Source organism: Pseudopodoces humilis, chromosome 9 (genome assembly GCF_049639895.1).
Source record: "Pseudopodoces humilis isolate 2021_Gansu_Grassland_sample_001 chromosome 9, ASM4963989v1, whole genome shotgun sequence".
Classification (NCBI taxonomy): Eukaryota; Metazoa; Chordata; class Aves; order Passeriformes; family Paridae; genus Pseudopodoces; species Pseudopodoces humilis.
Window position 1 is genome coordinate 27,011,330 of NC_142208.1, and position 18,472 is coordinate 27,029,801.

An 18,472-nucleotide genomic window follows, 5' to 3' on the forward strand; every position below is an offset into this window, starting at 1 on the left:
GACAAAATCAGTGCCAGCTGATGTTCTCACAGTTGAGAAGGAATATGTATAAGTCTCAGTTCACTGTTTATGACCTCAGTATCAAACAGGACATAGGGTACATGTACACCTGAAAAACATTAACCTTTTTCCTTTTTCTTAAAGAAAAGATGTGCAAAGTGAAACTGAGGAACCTCAGAGTGGATTAACAGATAAGATGGAGCATGAGGCAGATTGGCAGCACCAATCACAGGCTATAGATTGCTCGATGGGAGATGTTCAGAAGTGGATGAACCCCTCTGAAACAAAGGGCATATCAGCCATATAATTTTTTCCTTTGGGGCACAGGAATGAAACAGATCATTGAGAAATTTGATGGTAAAACAAGGGAAGCTCCCAACCAAAATACCAGGGGTGTCTCCAGCTAACACAGGGAGCCCTTCCCATGGCTGAGCCTTGAGCTGCAGGGTTTTTCCACTGGCATTAGTGAGTGGCTGTGCTCAACCATGGGCATATGAAGCAGCTGAAGCTACACAAGACTGGGGAAAAAAGTGAAAACTGTTAAGGTTGCAGTACAAAAAAACTTTGGTATTTTAACCTGTGAAAATCATGTCACAAAAATTTAGAGCTTAAGTGTTACTTGAAAATGGGTTTGGTTTGGAGGAAAAAGCCTCTGATTGTTCTGTTGCGATCATGAAAGCAGAAATTTGTGCTTTCTTTGACAAGACAGATGGCTGCAGGGATATTTGATCCTAGACTAATTTCTTCTCCTGATCCAAATTGAACTACTGCTTTAACTGTAAAGGGAAAACATTTTTTTCTTTATATTCCTGCTACAGAGCTTGAAAAAACATCTGTGTATCTGGGAAAAAAATGTGACCTATCATTTATTGTTAAGATTTTCTGATATGACTTAGTGCTATAGAACAATCTGTCTTAAATGTCTTTATTTTATTAAAAGTATTTGTCTGTTAGAGAATAAACAATTCTTTAGGGCAGAATAAAGGATTTTGCAGCAGAACCACAGGGACATTTTAAGCAGTCAAGCTGAGAGCTGGAAAAGGATTAAAAGAAAATTTCTCTCAATTTAAATGGTTTACATTCACTCAGGTCAACTCCTATTCAATAGGAAGAACTATAAGAGGAGCTCTTTGCACAAAGGCAATGAACTACAGAAAGGATCCTCAGTTCTGGCATTGTCAAATTTTATTTTTTTGGCTCAATATGAAAAATTGCAATGTAAAGTTGCGTAAAACTTGGGATGCAACAGAAGAAACAGACATAGCACAACACGTAAGCAGCAGAGAACATCTGATGATGCTGTTTAAGCTTGAAGCATTTTTAGATCTTGCTTCAACTTCATGAACATTTAGGAAGCTGTCAAAATCAGAGTAAATCCTGTTCATGGCATGGAATGATTTGAAACCTTAAGTTTTAAACACATGCAGTCTAAGAAAGTCATTAATATACAGCCTGAAGGGCTTTCCTCTCTTTGCAACATTGAAGACGTGCCCATTTTCGTTAAACTGTCATTAAAAAGACTTGATATTAATAAGTCATTTCTATAATTTAATTTCCTTTTCAGAATCATAAGTTATCTACAATTCTGTGTTTTACACTTTCCTCCTTCAGTTCCAAATGTTCTGTACTCTGTAAGCACTTCATATAGAATGGGAGCACTGAGACAAATCAAAACCCCTTAATGCTTTCCTAACATAATAGACTGCATCTTGCAATGTCTCCTTACAAAAGAGATGAGTGCAAGTGCTTCCAGGACTTAATAGTAATGGGTTTACACTTTTATACTTATGTCTGACAACAAACACCTACGAGAGCCAGTAGATTTCAAACAGCTTCTTGACACTAAAAAAACTACAGTGAGAAAAATCTTGGCAACAATTACTGCATGAAAGACTCCTTGTCCTGATTCAATTACTGCTTCTTACATTGTCTCAGTTAAGTCCCCCGCTGAAGTGGTTTCACTTAGCACTTTACAAACTTGTCTCTCCCTATCCAAACTCCATTTAAGAAAAGGTTAAACATAAACACTTTTTGCTTACTTTTTTATCACTTGAATAGGTACAGGAGATGTGTTTACTGTTGGCTTTTAGCTTATGGATCCTGTTGAAGGCAACCCCTGCTGAACAATTTCTTCAATTCTGAAACCAGAATCTACACTGCACCCAGGATATTGTGATTCTGGTCTCCTGTTGGATCCTCTGGACACTCATAATATGACAACATAAGCCCAAACTCTAGCTCTGAACAATAGATGAGGGTCCACATGAAATATTCAGGGATCCTGTGGAGCAGGAATCTGGGAACGCAGCGCTGAGGAGTGCAGCAACTTGAATGTTGGTATGCTTATGCACACATAAAGGCCTAGAAAACAAAATATTTGTATTTTGGGAGGCTTTTAGAGTTCTCAGAGAGTAAAAACAAAAATAGAAAGGTGCACAGCATGCTTTTTCTCACCAAAAGCACCTTTTCCCACATTATGCTGATTTTCTAGCTGTCTCCATAGTCTGCTGCTCCACATATATTAGCATTCTGTTTTGGGATTTTGAGCAAGACTGGCACAGCACTACTTCCAGCCATGTTGCTTGGATGACAATGCAGAACCAGCTGCTTGTTCCTCTTGTGCTATGATTGCCTCTGAGATGAGAGACTGGAGGGTACAAGCGAAGCCCTCACTGAGAGCCAAGGTCTTTGTGCAGACACTCCCTGGGACAATCTTGCTGAGCAGTGGCCATTTGGTCAGGAGAGAGTCCTTCCCTGTCTGGACTGTCTTAAGAGCATAATCTGACAAAATGGCTTTGCAACATCTTTTGAAGGGAACAAAATGATCATACAGATTTTTAGAAAGTGTTTTTCACCAATTGCAGATGTCAGTAGTGGGGTAATCATCTCTTTTTGTGTGTGTGAAGCCTCACTGTAACAATCTGTTCATACATAACTATCTTTTTCCAAGGGAGTGAAGAGCATTTAATCATGTAACCTGAGGACAGCTCATTACCTGGATTTTTACCTGTGGTCTGTAGTGAAGGATGCTTATTACCCCAGTTCAGACTGACCACTGTGCAAATAATAAATCACAGATGTTACTATTTGAGGGCTTAGCCTAAATGCAGAACTGATTTAGGTTGCTGGTTCCCTCATTAGCTGATAAAGGAAATCTGACTTACAGGCATGCAGAGGGTTTGAAGATCCTGAATTCCTGCATACTTTCTGAGCACAGTGGTCCACAGAAGAAAAAGCCCAATAAAGACTCTCAAGGATTTCAGATCAGTAATGCTAGATATCAGTGTGTCTAAAGAGAGGGAGTGGCTGTAACTGACAGGTGGTTTCATATGGGGAAAAAGACCCCAAACAAAACCCCACAAAACCCCCACAAAGATCCTTGAAAGAAAAGATTATTTAGAAATTCTGCTATTTAGAATTATTCCTTTGGTTAAATCCAAGCTATCCCAACCTTTTTCTGCCGTGATATTTCAGCCACAAACACATCTGACAACACTTTAAACATCCTTTACATTTTCCTTTTCTCTGCAGCTCTGGTGCACTCTGTGTTCTCACAGCGGATCAAACACCACTGCTTCTCTATTCTTTTCATTTTCTGAAATAAATCTGATGCACCCACAGGGTGGTGAGGCCATTAGACACATCTTCAAGGGAACGTCTCAGCAGGCACTCCTGAGAACATGGTGCTCGTGTCTCTTTAAATGAATCATCCGTGTAACAGCTAAATTGGGAAAGCAGCCAAAGAGTTCCCAAGAGAACTGCTGGCAGAACCACATCATAGTCCTGTGATATAAAAATATGAACTCTATGGCACTACAGCTCTTTATTGTAACACTTTCCAAGATGGCTTTGGGTAACAAAATGTAAAAGCAAGCACAGAATCATTAGGATTTGAGGGCACAGATAAAACTACCCAAGTTCTCTTCCTTTATTCTTGTCTGTCTGGAGGTGCTCTTGGCTCCTTGTCTTGTCTTGTTCAGACAAGAGGTCACCGTCAACTGGCATTTTCATTTGAGTTAAATGCCTGTCTGTACTTGTGTTGGTCAGGCTATGACTCCGGGTAGTGCAAAATTATATGAACATGTGGGACAGACTTTTGGAAGCACTAAACACCTTTGCTGGTGTTCAGACACAGGGGAAGACACCAGCCACCACCCGAGGAAACAGATGAGGCTGAAAAGAACCCAACAAACCCAACCACAAACAAAGGAACATTTCTTTGTTTAAACAAACCTTGTTATCTCTATGGCATGAGTAAAGCTCCTTCCTGCATAGGGGATGGTTTTTCAGTTTCAAACTCAATGTGAGCAAAGACAAAAGAGCTCTCTAAGCATGAGACAGGACCTTAATAAAACTGAGCCCTAGAAAATAACCTTTGATTTTTGCCCTGAAGCAAGGTCTTGAATCAGTGGCAAAAATCCCTAACCCAGGTGGTTTGAATCACAAACTGGGGACCAGCTCTCCTATTTTTCATGTCTGTCTGACAACAACAGTCTCACACAGAACTACTGAAGTTCATTCTTACAAGAGAAAGTTGGTAAGGTCTCTCTAACTGTGAAAATATATGACTGTGACAGATAGTGATAAAACAACTGCTTTGAGGTCTCACAGAAATAGTGATTTCTGAGATTCAGCAGGAAAGTAACAACCAGTGCCCCAACTCTTGAATGTAAAAGTCAAAAAATCCGCCTGACATTCAGAAAAATAACAACTCTTTTATACATGTCTGCAACTGCCAGGTGCTATGAATCTTGTGTGGCCTCAGGGAATACCAAGTTATTTGATAACATGTGATTTGATATTCCAAAGAGAAGAATAACCTGACAAAATTTTGCTAAAGAAACATTACCAGAAGCATCCAACTGTTCCCATTTCTTTCTCATGCTATGTCTCCATGGTACCCAAGAGGGAAAACTGGAAGTACAAGCTTGGCATCAATAGACAGATTCAGAGCTGTCTCTTATAATATGCCACCCATTGCAAGAATAATATTTAATTTCAGTGTCACTAAAGTAATCAGCATCTTCTGATCAGCAGCACTAAAGTATCAGCATCTGCTGATAAAGTAATCAGCAACCAAATTCTGTGCTGTGGGTTGGTTGCACATGGTAACTTTTAAGCCCATAGATATTTCCCAATGATAAACACAATTTATGAGAAAAGAAACACATCTAATCTCTTAAAACAAATTATTCTCAAATAATGTGAAAAGAGGAAGCAGGCTTAGTAATGCTATTGACTTTGTGCGCCATAGATGATAAACCCACTGGTTCTCTTCGTTTTTAGAAATATTCCGGGCTGTACATGGACAGGGTGTTTTCAGCACACTCTTAGGAGGCAGAGTTACAAGGGATTTATCTGCTGAAGGGAATTATCTGCTCAGTGCTGGGGCAGCCAGAGATGCATTCCTGTAGAGCTGTGGCCAACAAAAACAAACCCTCCTGAGAGTGAAGGAAGATTCTCCTTCCATGCTATGAGCCATATGGTAACTGGGTTCATACAAATAAACAAATAAAAACAGTTTCTCTCCCACTCTGGCTCCCCACACACCAGAAAGATTCCTGAAACAGCAGGACTAGGCTTCCTAAAAACACAAAATCTGGTTTTATTTTTGTAGCTTATGAGGAAAGCTGCTCTAATTTCACTTGTAAAGCACAGTCAGAACTGCAATGAAACATTGCTAGGTTTTGCTAAAATCCTTACTGCCTAGTGCTTTATTCTAGTGGTGAGTTAAAAGAATCGAATTTGATCCCAAATGCTCCTCATCAGCAGCTCCCAGTCTGGCCTCTCAGATGGAGCACCTAAAGATGAAGTTGCAGACAATATCTGACAACAGATGTGAAGAACCACAAATTTCCTTCCTCCTTTCCCAGTTGGAAACAAGATGTCTCCAGACTGAGACAGGATAACGTGCTTGCAATAAGGACCCGTGAGACAGCTGGCTTTACAAGTGATGGGTAATAACAAGATATAGCTCCATAATTTCAATGTGAATGTTGAGCTTTCCCCAGATTCTTCAGAGATAATGATTTTAGTTAGGCAGCTGGACATTTAAATATGCATTCTGTTAATCTGTAGGCATTATGTACTAACTGCAGCTCTACGAGGAATGCTGAGCCAGCTCCCATAAACATATGACAGACTGAAAGCTGACATATGGGCTAATTACCTTATTTAAGAAGAGAAGCAGAAATCTACCCCTAAATAAAGGATATTTGTGGTGGCTATTTAAACTTCACCCAGGAACAACATGCAAGCAGGATATTTCAAACAACTCTAGCTCCTTTCTGAATCACAGGCTGCCTCTGTCTGACCTACACTGGTTTTTACTAAATTTACCAGTGTCATTCAGTGGTTCAGAATACCAAGATTTCAAGAATCAGAAGAGCCCCCACTTTTTTGTGCTTCTTTGTAACATTAAACTGGGATTTTTATTTACTTCTCAGGAATAACATAAAAAAGAGGACAATGCTTTGTGGGTCTCTGGTTGTGACTTAGGTTGTGACTGAGGATGTTTTTTATCTGAAAAGTATTTGCAGTTATATGCTGATAAAATGAAAAAATCTAATAAGAATACAATAGTTGCTTTTGATCAGAAGAACAATAAAATTAGTACGCACAGTTGCGCAAAACTGTGTTAGGCTCCAAATTTTTGTGAAAAAATATCTCAGAAGTTCTGAGGCTTTTGGCATGTACAGAAGGTATTGACGTTCACTGACTGCCAGTGGGATAATTACCTCATGTTTCTGCATCTTTGATTTTAACGATTTTCAATATGTAAATTCTAGTAAATGAAATTTTGTTTCCCTAGAGTTTTATTCATCATCATGTTCTCATTAAAGAAAATCTTGACAGAACATAACACCCAGGACTGAGCTCTCCCTTGCAAGCTGATGGTAAGGGCCAAAGCTGTGTGTGAAGACAATTTTCAGTTCACCCTGTTCTTGTGTCCTCAATTACTTTTTGTAGTTTCCCAGTCTGAGAAGTTGCTCTGGAAACTTCAGCTATGTTTCTTCAAAAGCTGGATAGTTTTCTTTCCTTTTTTTGAGAATTGATTTGTCTGGTACAGTGTTCCAGTTCTGGACTGGGCTCTGGGTTACATGGCAGCTCTGCCAAGTGATGAGGAGAGAGTGAGTCCACAGCCCCTCAGCCCCACTCCACTTACAGGCAGTCTGTTCATGGTAAACTTTTAATTCAAAGCACAAGTTGGTTTCTTGGAGGGCTTTTTCTGAGTGGTTTTAGTGATTGCAAGAACTACCTTGTTCTGACTAGCAAATGTAACATTTTTAATTGCTGTGGAAAGCCCTAAACCTCCATGTGGTTTAGAGCATACCGAGTTCCTTTTTGCAGTGTGAGGGACACCTGGCCATGGATTTCCTGTGACAGGGAGGTTCCTGAAGTCCCTTTTTTTTAATGCTTCCCCTCCTAGCAGATATTAATAAGGTCCATGTGCCATCTTCATAGTTACACTCTAATTTTCACTGACCCCTGAACTCGTTCTGGTTTCTGAAGCACAAGCTAAGTCTCCTGCTTTTCTGGAAATTGCAGGATGCCTTCATTCTTTCAAAGGGACAAATATACTGACAACTGGATATGTTCCCATAGCTTTTCTTTCCCCTCTTCTGATCACCACATGCTAACATATGTTTATGGTTATTTCAGAAGTTTTACAGAGAAAAGCCTGAAAGCTTGTTACTCAACACAATTCCTGCATCAGCTTTCCCCTTCTTTGATACTGAATTCTGGCTACAGAAGAAGAAAACAAAGTCTAAAAATGAAACATTTAAGTGTATCCACAAAACTCTTTTGCCATTGCTTTCCATGACCTTGGACTGCAGCATTTAGCTTCTCATATAGAACAAATCTTTGAATGAACAGTCTGGAAAAATAAATTAACTAAGATCTTGATACCAGACACCTAAAGAGTTTCCACATGTTTATGAGAAGGGAACTCAAAGTACTGAAAACATTGCTCATGTCATGCTTTTGCAAGCTTCCCATTTTTATTTGGTAAAAATATCTCCCCAGACTTTCCCGTAACTACAATGTCCATAGCTATGTCACCTCCAGCTGTGATCTCATCAGATATCTCAGGCAGAGCAAGGTCAGGCCTGGCTGCTTCATGCACATGGAGCTTCCAGGAAAGGCCATGCTGGATGAAATACAGTAATACTGGATGCCAAAACACTGGATAAAGGCAACCTGAGTTCAACCCTGGGTTTTGCAGAAAAAGAGGAAAGAGGTGGGTTGACCATGAAAGCGAGTGAATTAATAGCTGTTCAACATTTTTTTGCAAGTCTTAAATGCAAATAAACCGTGCCAAGATTGGTATTGTGTCTGGTTTAGGAAAAAAGACCACTCTGCTCTGTGCACACAGCAAGGGGATGAGATTAGCAAAGAGAAAAAAATGAGCATGGAATTTATGATACACTTTGACACAAGGTTTCTGTGACTGTAGTGCTCCACTGGGGGAGTCAAGGTTAGAGGCACAGTGGCTGCTACTGGGTGTTTCTGTGAGCCCAGGAATAACACCACACGTCATTCACCTACAAAACCTCAAGTGCTATGGAAACTGCAGAATTTATGGAGGAGTTATACAGGACATGAGAAGCCAACAAGAGCTACCTCCGAGGCAGAGTGAACTTGCTTTACTTGGCTAGCCTTCTAGTGTGTTTGCTGAAATAATAAATAATAAAAAACCCCATGCTTCCCTTTGAAAGAGGAAAATCAGTCTCTAGCAATAAAATGGGTACAAGATGACCTTGAGTTTGGATTGCTGCCAAGGAAGGTGGTTTCAGGAGAAAGTGTCCTCTTCTCATTTTGCTTTAGGAGAGTGAGTTCTTAAACTGGTGAGTTCTATTTATTTTGAAGAGACTCTGGTGACCTGAAACCTCACTTGCACTCTCTTTGTTTACCAGTGAGACATCTGAGGTTCTGTTCATTGAGTGTAAAACCAGGCTGGTTCTCCTTTCTTAGCCATATTAAGCAGCCTTTCTGTAGCATGTTCATACTCTCACAGTTCTACTTTATTAGCTTGGATGTTTCCTCACTAGCCTGGCAAGAGGCTTTCTGCTTTGTCAGCTCAAACAATTTTCATAGATAATGTCTCGTTTGCAATTCTTCTGTGATGTCATTATGCCCAAATTTACGCCTCCTCTTTTCTCCCTTTTAACATTCTATTTCCTGCTTCAGTTTCCAGTAGTCAGAACAAATGCACTACCCAAGCTCACAAGACTATCTTTACACCTCATGATGAACATCCAAGCCAGATCCAAGTAAATCACACACATATATCATGCCTGTCCCTCAGTGTCCCACCAGATCACAGGGACAAGGGACCCATGAAGTTGACAAACTCATCCATGCAAGTAGTTTAAGATGCTCAGAGACTGTATTTTTTAGTGACTGAAGCTAAGATTTGAGATCCCCACCACTCTGAAATATTCAAGCAGACTGAAAATCCACGTGTGCTGCATAACCTGCAGCCCCGACTGATTGCAGCTGATTTTGAGAGTGCTTTTGTATCACTTGAAAACACTCTAACAAGCATGTTCTTCTCTCTAAATGTAACTATTGAAGCCCAGGATAGAATGCGCTGAAGGCTGTGACATGTTTCCAGGCACCAAATCTCTCTAGGATTTAAAGTGATGTTGAAGAAGCCAAAGACTTTGGCAAATCTGGTTTGTTCAGAGGAATCAGATTTTCTCACCTCCATTAGGGAGGACAATGACTAACAGCAAGAAAACCTCAGGCAACTCAATTATTTACCTGCTTCTGCTGAATTCAAGAACTAAGCCTTAGGCGTTCAACCTTGAAAACCATTAGCTAAAAATCTTCAAACACTGGGAACCTTGCAACATAGTACCCATGCCAAGCACAGCAGACAAGGACAGGTACAAAAGTTTTGCAGAAATAAGCACAAGGCAAAGAGACAAAAAGAAATCGAAGAGAAACATTTACTTTGTTGTGGAAGGGCGTGAACTACAGAAGTTTCAAGACTCTCTTCTTGAGGGGCTGGTTTCTACCCTGATTGAGAGGAGTAAGCATGGTAACCTTGTTAGCAATGTTACTTTTATATACGGCAACATGCAAGACAACTTGGAGAAATGGGTGAAATAAAACACACTGAGATGAAAATATAACCCCAGAGTTAGTGAGGCACCAGTCAAAGAGTTAGATGTGGCCTACAGCTAAGCAATTCATGAGAACGGTGGCATGTAGATAACACCCTCTACATTTTTACTTTTAGGCTACTAGAAACTGTGACAGGTGAGCAGTGGGGAGAAAAGAAAAAAAAGTAAATCCCAGCTGTATGCAATTTGGAGCATCTTGTAGCAAAACAGTCTCTGTCCAAACATGCTAATTTTTCAGTAGCCTCAAGTTAACTCCCAGGCATTGCTCAGGACATCCTAGAGAATGAATGCTAACTCCAAGAACATCTTGGAGTCAAGTGTGCTGTGTTAAATTATACATGTGCAACCACTTAAATAGGCTAACCACTGTCCTATTAGCACTATGTCTTCTAAAAGCTACAAGAAATGAATCAACACCTTTATCTTTATAATAAATGCCTCCTGTACACTGTGCAATATGCCTGGAAATAGACTGATTATTTTACACTTTTTTTTCCTGGGACTCATGAAACTGAGATCACTGTCCTAAAGACTCTGGGGAAAAAAAAAAGGTGTCCTCCTAGCTATGCCACCTTTCATGCTTACAGTAAAATACTCAGTCTACTTCTGGGTGAAAAACAGTCTTTTATGAAAGAGAACATTATGTGATGCCTCGAATAGATCACAAGTAGCACACAATGGATACGTCAAGGGAAGGCACAAAGACAGGGGAAGAGAAAACTACTTGTTTGAGGAGTTGAACCTGACTACGGGGAGGTTTTGTACCGCAGATTAAGAATCTCCAGGTCAATGCAGTGGATGTGAGGTCAACTAGAAAGTGCATGGCACTTTGGCTATGTTCCTGGGGCTCTGGACAGAAGGTCAGTGCAAATCAGGATAAAGCCAACACCATGGTGGCACTCTTGTGAAGGAATTTAAGTAATGAGTAAATAAATCTGTGTTTGGAGGCTAAAATGGCCAGCCTGGAACAGTCTTTTTCCTGGCCTGAGCAGGTAAAATTTGGGGACCTTTAGCAACTGGGTGCTGCCTGTATTTTCCCACAACTTTCACAAGGTTTTGGAGGGTTCCCTGCTGTTTTAGAGCCATAATAGCATCAAGCCTCTCTAGGACCTGCTTGTGACTCCCATCAGAGGGACACACCCAGAGCCATCCACACAGATCACACCAAGCACAACAGAAACCAAGGGGCTGCTGCAGGAGGTACACTGGCAGATGACACAGCAAACACTCCAACAACCTAACCAGATCCTGACTCCAGTGCTTGCTGCACCCACCTGTGCCTGAGCAGCACCAGGGCTTCCCTACAAAAGTCAATCCAAGAGAGCCAAATCAAGGACTTTAGCCAAACCCTCAGGAAGGTATCCATATGTGAAAGCATAACACTACATATAATCTACACAGAATTTTGCACTATGGAATCTGAGCACCTCAGATATAGTTGCAATCATGAGATTTGGAGCTGGGGAACCAGCAGGGTTTGCAGCTACCCTCAGAAGAACCATCTGACAACTCCTTTGAGCTGCTTTAGCAAAAGCCAGCAGGAGGTTCAAGAAAGTCATAGTATAAAGTTACTAATGAAGAGTCAAACCAAAGTAAGTCCCCTCTTTTAGATGCAAGAAAGAATCTTAATTCATTCACTTCTAATAAAAAACCAAAACACTGACAAGTCAGATGTAGACATTACCTTTGCTGGATCTTCAGGATTCCCTTCCCTCTTGCAGCAACAAATCCTGAGACAGCATCAGTTGCATCACTTCTGCTTTAGAATCCCCCTTTCCCTTTCCTGCCCTTGAGCTTCTTACTCCCAGTAAGACAAAAAGCTCAAAATAGAAAAGAAATATCCCTTTTAGAAGATAGCTATTATATTTGCAGAAATGAGTTCTTGCCTCAAAATTTATCCTCATACTGTGACTAATTCACTGGAAAAAAAACAGAGGAAAAACAATACCCTCCTCCACATTCCTATTCCCAACTACCGTTCTAGCACAACCCTTGCCTTGCCCTTTACATAAATCAGCTTTTCTTTTAGCAGCATCAGCTGTAAAGATTCACAGGTGTCCTTTTTCATCTTCCCTCTGCATCTGTCAACGCTCTCCATTAAAGCCCTTTGGCTGCAAGTTTAATGTATTTCCTGTTACTGCTTCCAAACGTTGTTTAAGGGAACATTCTTAGAAAGTTCTTCTAAAATCTCACACTATTCCTTCTTTAGCAAAAGGAATCTGTTAGTAGCAAAATTTTCAGAAGAGGTCTCTGCACTCTGTTCAGTGAAGATCAGAGACTTTTGCAAATCTGATGGAAAGGAATGTAGCTGGAGTTTAGCTGTGAATTGCAGCCTGCAGGCAATTGTCTCCTTTACAAGAATGTATCTAGTAATAAGAGTCTTAGATAAGTGTATAATTGCATTGCTGTCGTAATTAAAAAAATCGATCATTTCCTGTGGTTTAAGCATTGACCCGTGGCCTTTTTTTTGGCTGAGGTTTTAATACTGACAATGACAGTACTACCATTTGCATAACAAAAAGTGACTTTGCATCTACTGAATATTGCTTTTTAGTCGTAAAATGGATGAAAAGCCTAGGCCTATGGAAAAATGTGTTTAGGGAAATAAATTGCTCTTTCAGAAGTAGACATTTGATGTTGCTGTTGGCTCTGAAGCACATGCAGAGGCATAAGCTATGTAAGAGCAGAACTTTATCCTCTGTTAAAGTGACATTTTCCAAATGGCACTGCTCACAAGAAGTAATTCATGACTTCCCTGAGGGCTTGGGGGTTGCTTTTTTTACCATCTGTTGGTGAAGAGGTAGCCAAAAGGACCGTGCAACCGTGGGTTTTGACTCTGAAATGAGTATCTCAAATGCCATTGAGAAAATGTGACAAACTGAGTCACAGAAAGTGTAAATTGACAGCTGAGGAAGAACCTGAATCCACCTTCTGCTGACTCCACAGCACATCTTTTAAACAGGTGAAGTTTAAAAACAAGTTCCAAGTGCAAGAAATGCTAGTTAACATCCAAGCTGACAAACAGGCAGGGTTCTGGGTGGGGCAGCATTTAGCTGAATAATGGTGACTTGCCATTAATCTATAAACAGCACCTCTGTTAAGAGAAGGACTCTGAAAATGAGTCAGTGGAGGTTGACCTTCCTTCCTATAGATGCTTCCTTTTGATGGAGTTCTCCTTTTTTCTCCTCTGTCACAGGAATCTACACACTGCAATAATGAGTTAGATTAGGCAGCTGGGACTGATTTTGCAGGTTTCATCTTACATTTTTTCCAATACTGCAGAAGACTTAGCTTAGAGGAAAAGGAATAATTGCATTAGCATTGAAAACAAATCACTCTTAGAAAGTAGTGTTCTCTAGGTATAACCAATTTCATAAAATTTATATGACTTAAACCACAAGAGCAGAGTACAGAACTACAGGTTTTAATCTCATATTTTTTATCTGTCTCTCTCTGGTTTTTGCATGTACATACATATAAGTCTATTTTTTAATGTATATATTTACAGCAGAATGTTTACTTTTAAGTGTGTGTTTATCCAGTGACACATTTAATTTTGATGCTCTGTCAAAACTTCCTAAAAGAAACCTCATCCTTGTCTGAAATATTGCAAAGAAGTAACATGATTGTATATTTTCCAAAGCACTCTGTTTTCCAGAGAAATACCAGTTTATTATAAGTGGGAATAGATTTTTAATTTCAACAGTAATAACTGACACTGCTGAGGCAATGCTGGTCAAAAGAGGACCAGCAGGCATGAGCTTGGAAAATTGTTCTGCTCTCTCCCAGACACTACAGCAGGTACCAGGTCAGCAAAGAGTTTCCCTGGATTATTTTTTCTGTGAAAATAAAGCAGTTTGATCATGGAACATCTCCAGGAAGGGCAGACTCCTGCTCTTGTCAATAATATGACCTACAAAAGGGATCAGAAGAGCCAGGTTAGAGAAAAGCTTTTTTCTGGGTATTTAGGGATTCCCATTCTTTAACATGTTAACAGCCAAAATTCAGAAGCCAAGGAACAAATGTAGGGAAAGTTAAGGCTGGAAGTGAGGTCCAAAATGTATGGGCTGAAGGTCACTGGAAGATTTCTGGTGAATTTTGGGCAAAGTGAAAAGGGATTTCTATGTACTGTGGGTTAAGAAAATATGTAGTGAAAGAAAAATATGTCTCTTGAAAGTAATGTTTTCTGGTAATGATTGCATAAAATTTTTCTTTTTCTGCCCTGTTTTCAGCATTCTATTTGGCTCAAAATGCAGATAGACAGAGTGGAAACCCTTCCAGTCTTGAAGGATACCAGTTCTTGTATCTAGATTTTTCTAAGAAGAAAACACATAGAAATTCCTCTCCAGGCTTGCTTTTAGCAGTCTGGGCCCTTCCTGAGCTTTAAAATTTACCTTTCCTGTCTTTACTAAATTATTGAGTTGTTTCACTTTTCATAAAATTATCTCTTGGAAATATTTTTTTCCATTAAAATTTTTATGTACTGGGAGCTTTCAAAGAAGATTTCCACTGGAAAATTGTTCTATTGGCTGTATTTTGACTAACCTGAAAAAGGACACTGACACTTGCTGTGATAAGGAATGGTAAGAGATTCATACCATCTAATATCAGCCTGGAAATGAGGAACCTAAATGAAGATTTTAGCAGTAATAAGCTTCCATGCAGCTAATGGAGCAAGATGGGATCTTGCAGAGAACTACTTATGAGAACTGCATGTGTGTGAATTTGATAGACAAAGAGGCAACTTCAGGGTTTATGAATCCTTTGGTGCTACAGAAGTGGAGATATGTGATCAATATTGTTTCTTTAATGCTCTTCCCCAGGGATGAAAAAAGGCTGTGGTTTCCTCTCAGAAGATGCCATCCCTTGGGGGCTTACACGTATATTATGTGGTAAGGATGCTCTAGAGTCTTGATTCTGAATTTCTTCAGTGTTTTTAGTTGACCTTCAGGGCTCTGTGGAGCAGAGCACACCAGACATGCCTAGGCAGAAATTCCATACGTGATGGTGATGGGACGTGCTACAGACAGAGATCTACTTGGCAGCTGGCAGCACAGAATGTGATCCCCAGCTTCAGAGCCTAACATACTGTCTGAAATTCAAGGAATTCACTTGCTGTCACCTCTGTGGTACCATACATGCCGTGGTTGTCTGGTCATAGCAACATGGAAGTCTGTATGATCAAATTAGCTCAGAGAAAGACATGATGTCTAAAGTGATTTCATCCCTCAAGGAACTTAATTTGGCAGATATTACAGACAAAATCAATGCATAACTTTAGAGTAATCTCTCTAACACAGAGTTTAAAGAGTATCTGCTCCTGCATAGTTGAGTAATAGGAAAGAGTAACATGTTCACTCTACAATATAAATGAAGTTCTCCACCCTCACACACATCTCTCTGGAATGTCAAACGGATGAATTGTCTCACTGCTCAGCCTTGGTGCAGCACTGTGGTCCATGGATCTGAGCCAGGCCACAATATATACTGAAACTCTCCTCAGAAAGGCCCATCTGACTTATTTCCCTTCTGGCATCACCAATCTCAGAATAGCCCTGCTGGCTTGTTTCCAGCTCATAGAGTGCCTGTAAACTCCTCTGAAGGTGTTGATAGATGCTGGTAGTTATTCTGTAAGATGGAGACAGAATTAAAGTTGCCATGGGTTTATTAGAGATACTATTTTATGTGATACACAATGACCTACCTTGCAAGCCTTTTGCAATAAAGGCTTGCTAATATCCTAGAGCATCTCCTGGGATTTTTCATGAGGCACCAGGTCTGTGCTTCAGTGGACAGCTCCTGATTGTCTCAAGGTGCTAGAGATGCTTGGCAGAACCACATGTTAGCAACACTCACCATTTGCTAAGGCCCTAACTTGATTTTACTGCTCCTGCAGTATGACTTTTTCCCCACGTATTGCCATGGCCACAAGGATCCACATAATTCTACAGAAGGCAATATCTGTGCTCTGCCTCTCAGGACAGGCAAAGATGTCACAGGTGCTATCAGTTGAACTCAAAGGGCTGGGCTTCTGCCTATTAACCCTGAAGTACTATTTTTTTTTAAGGCAGACCCCCCAACCAAAGGCTGATGTAGCCCACGTCATTAGAAAGAACATTGCACAGAGCCCAGGGATTGTAATGGTTGCATGCGGGTGAGGAGCAGCAGCTGTGTCTCACTTTGATGGCACACCCATGTCAGTCTTTAGAGCACTGCTGGGATGGGCAGGGTGAGTGATTGTTTCAGCAATGGTGAGTGAATTACTGCTGGCACACTCGTTTCACCCAGAGGAACCATGAGCAGCACTGAGATAGTGTTAATTTGACTCTGTTAACACAGGAGACAGAAGGTTTTGGTGTTTCCAATACCTTGTGCAAGGGCTACAAGTAACTTCTTGTCACTATGACAGCAAAGACTACCAAAATAGAGAGGGTCCACAGAGTCTGCTGTAACTCAGAGAGAGTGTCTTTATACTCCTTTGCTTTGTTTCACAATAAATTTTGTTTGTGTTCTGCAGAATTAATTTTAACTGGCTAAAATACAGCCCAGGAGAATAAGCAGTAGTCTGGAAGACAGGAGTGTTGGGGATTTTATTTCAATCTGCCACTGCTTTGCACTGCAGCTTTGAGCAGTCTGGCCTAGAGCTGCAACAGCTTCAGGAGACCCATACCCTGACTTGCATACACATATACATACACACAGATACCAGCCTGTGGTTTATTACCCCATCACTAAGTCAAATGTTAACTCTTAGGTGCTGCCTGATGTGAGGTACTGCCAAAAGTGTGGTGTGGGAGTGAGCAGCACGAGTCAGTCAAAGCAAAGCAGAGCTCAGGAAAGTGCAAAAGCTTTAGATAACAACATACATGAATATAGATTGGAATGCATCCCTTAAAAATATATGCTCTTATTCTTATGACCTGACAACAAATTGTGTGGGCAAGCACTACTCCCTCAATATTTTTGAGGCACAGACAGTAAGTGAATTTCTTGGGATCACATAGGTTCAAGGTACAGTTCTGGAGCTGATCATGGGCTGGATTGGCACTGTGTCACTGTGAACTTAAACAACTTCATGTTTCATGATTAAAATCTCTCTTCTAATGTCCAACGTCTCCTATAAAGACAAATGTCATCCCAAAATGTCAATATTCTGAGAAATAAAAATTTCTGAACAGGTTGCTGTAAAGAATATTTTTTATGAGGCTTACTCTCCTAATTAGAAGTTACCAGGGCAGTCTTAAAGTGTTTTAGGGAACATTGAATAAAGCACAGCCTTAAGCCAACAGTGAATGTCTCTTATTATTAGTCACAGCTAGTGGCAAGGTCTGTCTGCTGTCTTTCAGCATCCATGGATTTTCTCCTGACTGTGGACATGTTCTTGTGAGTGAAAAAGATGAAGAGAATGTTTTTCTTTTAGCTGAAGAAAGTTGCATGGCACAGAGCTATCATAACAACAAAGCAGAGGGACTGTCTGGAAGAGGTAAATGCACTGCCTTCCATAGAAGGGGAAGAGTTTAATGAGAAATCTGTGATGTCTTTAGAAGTACTTATGACCCCAGCACAGATTTATTGACAGTAGGTGAAATGCAAATTATAAATGTTGTCACAAACACTCCTAAAAACCATAAAAACAAGTATTTCAAAAGCCGAACAAAATGAAATCAAACTAAAAAAAGCCACACAATCCTTTTTGGTCCCCATCTAACTCTCTGAAGAAACTTTACCAGAATTATTTCCTTACAGATCTGCTCCTGTGTGTTGTTAGGGCGTCTTCCAACAGCACGACACAGGAGCGCAATGACTCTCACATCTGTTGGGCCGTTATTGTTCCGTGTGTGTGGGTGACAGTGGCACTTGATGATGCACGGCAGTGACGCATAATGGCCTGGTGACGGGAGTGGGCTGGCTTCTTCTTGCTGTCACTGGGAGTCTTTGCAACTGTGACTCTGCTGGGTGAGGAGAAGAAAAAGAAATGTGGATTATACTTGGCATAGCAGTGCTATAATGAACCTTAAGTGCAAGCAGAAGGATAGAGGTGTCATCATCCATGAGTTGGATGAGGCTCTGAGCAACCGGGTCTAGTGGAAGATGTTCCTGCCCACAGCAGGGGGGCAGAATAAAATGATCTTTAATGGTCCCTTCCAACCCAGGCCATTTGATGATTCTATGATCCACTTGTGAGGCACTGAACAGGCTTTGAAGGCATGAGAAGGACAATATAGGAGGAGCTGCTTTAGAAAGCAGCTGATAGGTGACACCACTGAGCAGGTCCATATCAGCTGTGTAGGATTCTGCATCTCAGTGTTTCAAAACAGATATTGATGCCAAATCTCAAA

At 40.6% G+C, this 18,472-nt stretch overlaps 1 long non-coding RNA gene across 1 annotated transcript; it reads right to left on the reverse strand.

The window, feature by feature from the left end:
* Positions 1-1,167: 1,167 nt before the first annotated feature.
* On the reverse strand, positions 1,168-12,105 carry LOC148183799 (uncharacterized). Its single transcript, XR_015773253.1, has 2 exons — positions 11,818-12,105; positions 1,168-2,361 (listed from the first exon to the last, which is right to left on the reverse strand). It is a non-coding gene; the product is annotated as an uncharacterized LOC148183799 (long non-coding RNA).
* Between the last annotated feature and the right edge of the window lie 6,367 nt (positions 12,106-18,472).